This window comes from Sinocyclocheilus grahami, unplaced genomic scaffold (genome assembly GCF_001515645.1).
Source record: "Sinocyclocheilus grahami isolate Dianchi unplaced genomic scaffold, SAMN03320097.WGS_v1.1 scaffold440.1, whole genome shotgun sequence".
Classification (NCBI taxonomy): domain Eukaryota; kingdom Metazoa; phylum Chordata; class Actinopteri; order Cypriniformes; family Cyprinidae; genus Sinocyclocheilus; species Sinocyclocheilus grahami.
The window spans coordinates 1,388,675-1,394,674 of record NW_015505619.1 but is presented as its reverse complement, the minus strand read 5'-3'; the positions used below and the strand labels follow the sequence as shown (position 1 = coordinate 1,394,674).

General features: G+C 39.5%; 1 protein-coding gene across 1 annotated transcript in view; it reads left to right on the top strand.

Annotated features, from left to right (window-relative positions):
- Nucleotides 1–5,395: 5,395 nt before the first annotated feature.
- The window catches only part of LOC107552040 (runt-related transcription factor 2-like), a 72,451-nt gene continuing 71,846 nt past the window's right edge, over nucleotides 5,396–6,000 (top strand). Inside the window, exon 1 of the mRNA XM_016233844.1 lies at nucleotides 5,396–5,876. The gene's annotated coding sequence lies outside the window, so the exon portion shown is untranslated. The remainder of the gene's footprint in view (nucleotides 5,877–6,000) is intronic.

Below are 6,000 nucleotides of genomic sequence, written 5' to 3'. Positions count from 1 at the left end.
TTGAAAAAACAACTAGTTGTCAAATGAAGGCTGAAATGACAGCGTGACATGTTCCGCCACATGTGACGTCATGTTAGAGAGCATGCATGTGTGACAGTGATGAGTCACGGCCTCTTCAAACGTCACTCAGAGCTCAAAGTGCCAGTTCACCAGGCAAGCAGACTTGTGATAATTCTCAGAAATAACAGGTTCTTCTCCTTTAATTGCCATTCTCACGATGTGCCCATGCCGCAATCGAAAGCCACTGGGGTTGGTGAGACCTGCCAAGCGTGATCTTGTCGTATCCCAGAGTTCTGCGATGTGCTTAATGCGTAAACAGCAGTTCAGATCACAGCTGCGGTTCCACTCGTCCTGACCTTTGCCAACATCAATCCACAGCGTTTCACATCACCAGGTCAATTTGGCGGTCAACATTCACAAAAGCATCCTAGAGACTGTAAATTATGGAATTATATTTTGTGATATGAATGTAAAAGATGCCTGTGCACTAAAAAACAAACCGCTTGGTTTGCAAAAGAAGATTAAAAATCAAATATATTCATGAGCACTATTTACTATTTGAATGAATGACAAATTAATCAGTATGTTATTTTAAATAATAGACAAGAAAGAAAGAAAGAAAGAAAGAAAGAAAGAAAGAAAGAAAGAAAGAAAGAAAGGGGTCATCGGATGCCCATTTTCCACAAGTTAATGATTCTTCAGGGTCTTAATGAGAATCTGAAAAGTCTGTAACATAGTTTGGTTAAAATTTCTCAATGGTAGTGTAAAACAACACTGTTTTTACCCTGTCAAAAACAGCACTATCTACAGCAAGCTGTTTTATTGCATGTCGCTTTAAATGCAAATGAGCTTACTCACCCCGCCCCCTCTTCAGAGCCGCATTCATCGTGAAACTTGCCAATTAGCACATTATTAGGAAAGGCGATTTGCAAAGATTCATTAAAGAAACCTTATACTCGCTTCTTCTGGAGGCGAAGCTGGATCACGAATGATTCGCGCGAACATAGTAATAATTTTGATAGATTAGAGGCGCATTCCCTTCAGAAACAAATGTAATCCACTGCGTTTTCAGCGGCTCAGATGTCGGGAGTAAATGACGACTGCTATGTTCATTATTACATCCAACAACAGAACACCTCAATCACTATGGAGTCATTCTGGTCTACATCTGCTCCGGCGGTGAAACACTCGCGGACTGATGACAGCTCACTAAAAATTATCATTTTAATTTTAAAAAATCTAAAAATATTTATCTCCCTGAAATGACTTTTCTGTTGATGTAACCAAGACAAAATGGGCAAGGAAATAACAACCACTAATATCTTAAAAATAAATTATATCATAAATAGCCATACTGAATGCAATCATTGGATCTGCATTGGATCCAATGAAGTCATTTTTTCATATCTGATTAACAGTCTAAAAATAACATTTGCATTCATAAAATATATTATACTAATATATAAATTAATACTAATATATAAATTAAACAAAAGTTAAATCTATTATTTAAGTTAAGTTTCATATCTTGAGTCTGTTTTAACCTGTTTGACTTGGGGGGGGGGGATTGCATATTAAACATTTTAGTGATTCAACTCCTTGTGACAGACAATAAAAAATTTAAAACTTCAGAAAAAAAATAGGTTATTGAAGAAAAAAAAGGCACATTGTATTTCACAACGTATGCACATCAAGAAGCATCAGTCTGTACGACAGTTCCAAATTAACAATTTCAAGCCCAATTGATGCCACTGATAGAATTTAAACTAGCAAACATAACCTCTAACATCGTTTAATGCTGTCTATAGAGAATGGCTTTCAACGGTAAACTCATAACCGCTCTAATTTATGAACGTGTGAAACGGTGCAGGGGTGTAACGTCTCCTGGAAGCATTAGTGCGCACTTCCTCCGGCAGCCAGGAATAATGTTCTAGCATCTAATGCCCTGTTTATGCCTGTGTGGTCTGAACTGAAGCGGGCCAAGCTAAAGCCGGGCCTTAGAAGGGCACACACACACACACACACACACACACACACACACAAGGACCACAGTGAAGCCATGCTCGCAGGAAGACCACCAGCACTCGGCCGACAAAGAGCAGATATTCACAGCGGCGCTGACGTGTTCAGAGACAGCAGAAAGTCAGCGGCATGAATGAAAATACAGTCTGTCTCGTGAGCGGCTATAATTAGCAGAATGTGCAGTCAGGAGTTTCTCGTTTGACCTTCCAGTGTGAAAAATCACTCAATTCTGAGGTGGAAAATGAGAAATGGCAATAAATTGACTAAGAATGAACCGCACTCCCTGCTAGCATTTATTTGCACATGCTGTCTGTGTAGTTTCAGCATCTGAGTGACTAAAGGAACTACACGAATCACAAACTTTCCTAACACACAGTCTCGCTCTTACTGTGAATGATTAATCAGTGCATGCCAGTACAATCAAATATAACCAGCCTTATATAAAATAAAATAATCCTGCCTTTAAAACAAATTTTTACTAATTGAATGTCTTTTCTTAAATAAAATAAAAATTAAAAATAAAATAAAAGAATCCTGCCTTTAAAACAAATTTAGCAAATAAAGCATTTTTACTAATCGAATGTTCTTTCTTAAATAAAATAAAACAATTAAATTCATGCCTTTAAAACAACTTTTGCAAATGAAATATTTTACTCATTGAACAGCCTTCCTTATAAAATAAAATAAAATTAATTAAATAAAAATCCTGTCTGTAAAACAACTTTTGCAAATGAGACATTTTTTTCCTTCACTGAACATCCCATGTACTTTCTTAAATAAAAATGAATAAATAAATAATTAAATATTATTAAGATTAAACAGTGTATGGTTAAAATAAAACATAAAACAAAATATTTTCAAATAAAAAAATCAAATCAAATTGCGATGGATCCATTAAAGTCACAAGCAACATTTTTCCATATTTAATTACAAACTGTCAAAAAAGAACATTTAAATGAATAAAATATATTACTATTAAATCAGTTATTAAATTCAATCAATTCTGGGCTGGAAAATGAACAACAGAAGTACATTTGCTAAGAATGAACTGCCCTCCTGCTAGCATTTATCTGTATGTCTGTGTCGTTTCAGCATCTGAGTCACTAAAGGAACTACACAAATCACATAACTGGTCAAAATTGAAGCATGCAAAATATGACAAAAAGACAGTTTTAAATCAGGAAGCTCCTCCATGCAAGAGTTAATGTCATTATCATTAAGAAATATACACAAACATCCAATTAAAATAAACCTTGGTTTATCAGCAGCTTTATGTGGGCTGTAATTTAGAGTCAGGAAATGGACAATAAACGGCATTCTATAATGAGCCCCATTATCGTACAAAAGAATGACAATGAATCAATTAAAATTTAAATAAGCTTGACGCAATACTATACGCAATACTATATACTCTGTTGCCGGTAGCCATTAACTTCTATATTATTTATATTACTTCCACCTTTAAATGAAACTTTTGTCATCCTTTACACACCCTAAAGTTGTTCCAAACCCATATGTTGAACACAAAAGAAAATATTTTGAAAAATGTTGCCGGTAGCCATTGACTTCTATAGTATTTTTCCCCATCCTATTGAAGTCAATGGCTACCGTCAACTGTTTGGTTACCAACATTCTTCAAAACATTTTTAGGTGAACTGTCTCTTTAAATAATGCAGCTATGTGTGTCTGGGTTAAGTAACTAAGCGCAATAAAGCGTTTGTCTGATTAGTCTTGTTCTCAGACGTTTAGGGAGCGAACGGTCTGATCTGCTGTGGGCGAAACATTTCCTGTCATGACCACAGCACATTCACTGAGCTGAGATTTTCATTTTTTTTTATACGCACCGCCATCCCATAATATAAGCAGTCTAGGAGAAACATCAGGAGATCTTTACCGTTTCTGAAGAATATGTGAGTGCAAACTTGCCACCACGATGCTAGGCTTTTATAGATGGTTGCTAGGCTGTTCTGAGTGGTTGTTAGGGTTTTCTAAGTGGTTGTTAGGCTGATCTGAGTGGTTGCTAGGTTGTTCTGAGTGGTTGCTAGGTTGTTCTGAGTGGTTGCTAGGGTGTTCTAAGTGGTTGCTAGGGTGTTCTAAGTGGTTGCTAGGGTGTTCTAAGTGGTTGCTAGGTTGCTTTGAGTGGTTGCTAGGGTGTAATAAGTGGTTGCTATTGTTTTCTGAGGGGTTTCTAGGGTGTTCTAAGTAGTTGCTAGGCAGATTTGAGTGGTTGATAGGGTGTTATAAGTGGTTCTTGGGCTTTTCTGAGTGGCTACTATGATGATCTGAATAGTTGCTAGGCTGTTCTAAGTGGTTGCTAGGTTATTCGGAGTGGTTGCTAGGGTGTTCTAAGTGGTTGTTGGGCTTTTCTTAATGGCTACTATGATGTATCTTGTCCTGGATAGTTTCTAGGCTGTTCTGAGTGGTTGCTAGGCTGTTCTGAGTGGTTCCTAATCAGTCCAGAATCAGAATCAAAATGAGCTTTATTGCCAGGTATGTTTACACCAGGGGTGCCCAAACTCGGTCCTGGAGGGCCGGTCGGTGTCCTGCAGAGTTTAGCTCCAACTTGCCTCAACACACTTGCCTTTAAGTTTCTAGTATGCCTAGTAAGAGCTTGATTAGCTGGTTCAGGTGTGTTTAATTGGGGTTGGAGCTAAACTCTTCAGGACACCGGCCCTCCAGGACCAAGTTTGGACACCCCTGGTTTACACATATGAGGAATTTGTTTTAGTGACAGAAGTTCCACAGTGCAACAGAATGACAGTGACAAGACAGGACATAGATAATAAAAAGAATAATATATAAATATACAAAATAGACAATGTACAAAATACCAAAAACACAATATATAATATAGACAATTATGCATGTAATGGTTGATAAGCTGCCCTAATGTTCCCAGGATGTCTATTCTGAGTGATTGCTAGGCTGTTCTGAGTTGCTGTTGTAATGATGTTAGGCTGTTCTGTTCTAAGTTGCTGTTCTAAGGTTGCTAGGCTGTTCTAAGTTGCTGTTCTAAGGTGCCTACTTACTCCAAATCAAAAGAGTTCACTCTCAACTGATACCCTGCTCTGTGGCTCAGCCCCTCCTTTAACTTAAGTGTTGGTCTAAATCCTAGGAAGTGTAATTTTGATTTTAAAGTCACATGAACACACACAAAATTCAGCGCAGCACCTAACATGACCCCAAAACAGGAGAGAGAGAGAGCGCTGTAGAAGCAAGTTTTTTCGTGCTTTCACAAACACCTGAGGCGCGCTCTGACCGCGTGCCAAACTCCAAACCTGTGAGGCGCGCAAAACAGACGGATGAATCACGGCCGCTAATGTGCTCGTTAAGCTCGTCGAGAGCCAGACGTGATCCAAGAGCCAACGCAGCGACTGTCATTTCTCAAAGAGCCGATTATGCAACTTACGCGGAGACACACCTGGAGCCTAAACGGCAGAGTTAACAAGCACAGGAATGAGACCGGGACACGGAGAGGCTGAGAAGGACAGAAACGGAGCTGCCGAAAATCCCAGCCCCTTCCCTTCAGACTGACAGGAGCTGAGGTTGCATCCCGCTGGATGTGAGTAGGAAACGCAGGACCACTGACAAGAGGGCTGAACCCTTTCGGCTGCTCTGATGTCACCGAACACATGACCCAGCCTCTCCAGTAACAGCCCATCAGGAGGGGAAAAAAAGTGTGTTTTAAAGCTTACACGTTTTTGGATTGCGAGAATGTCTCATTCCCCTCACAAACAACCACAGAACCACAAGTGCGGTGCACGAGATTTCCCCAGGACGACAGGAGGGAGCCACTGGGGCGTAAATGGTTAATCAGAGTGGGTCAACCCCAGTCACAGAGACCCAACAAGTCAGTAAGTACGCTCTAACCACACTCGTATATGCCGTCGATATCTGTGCCTCAACGCTCTGGGAAGCATACGGCCGTGCGCCGGCTGCTTTTGTTTGTTTGCCACCGCTTGCGTTCTGATGCCTTGA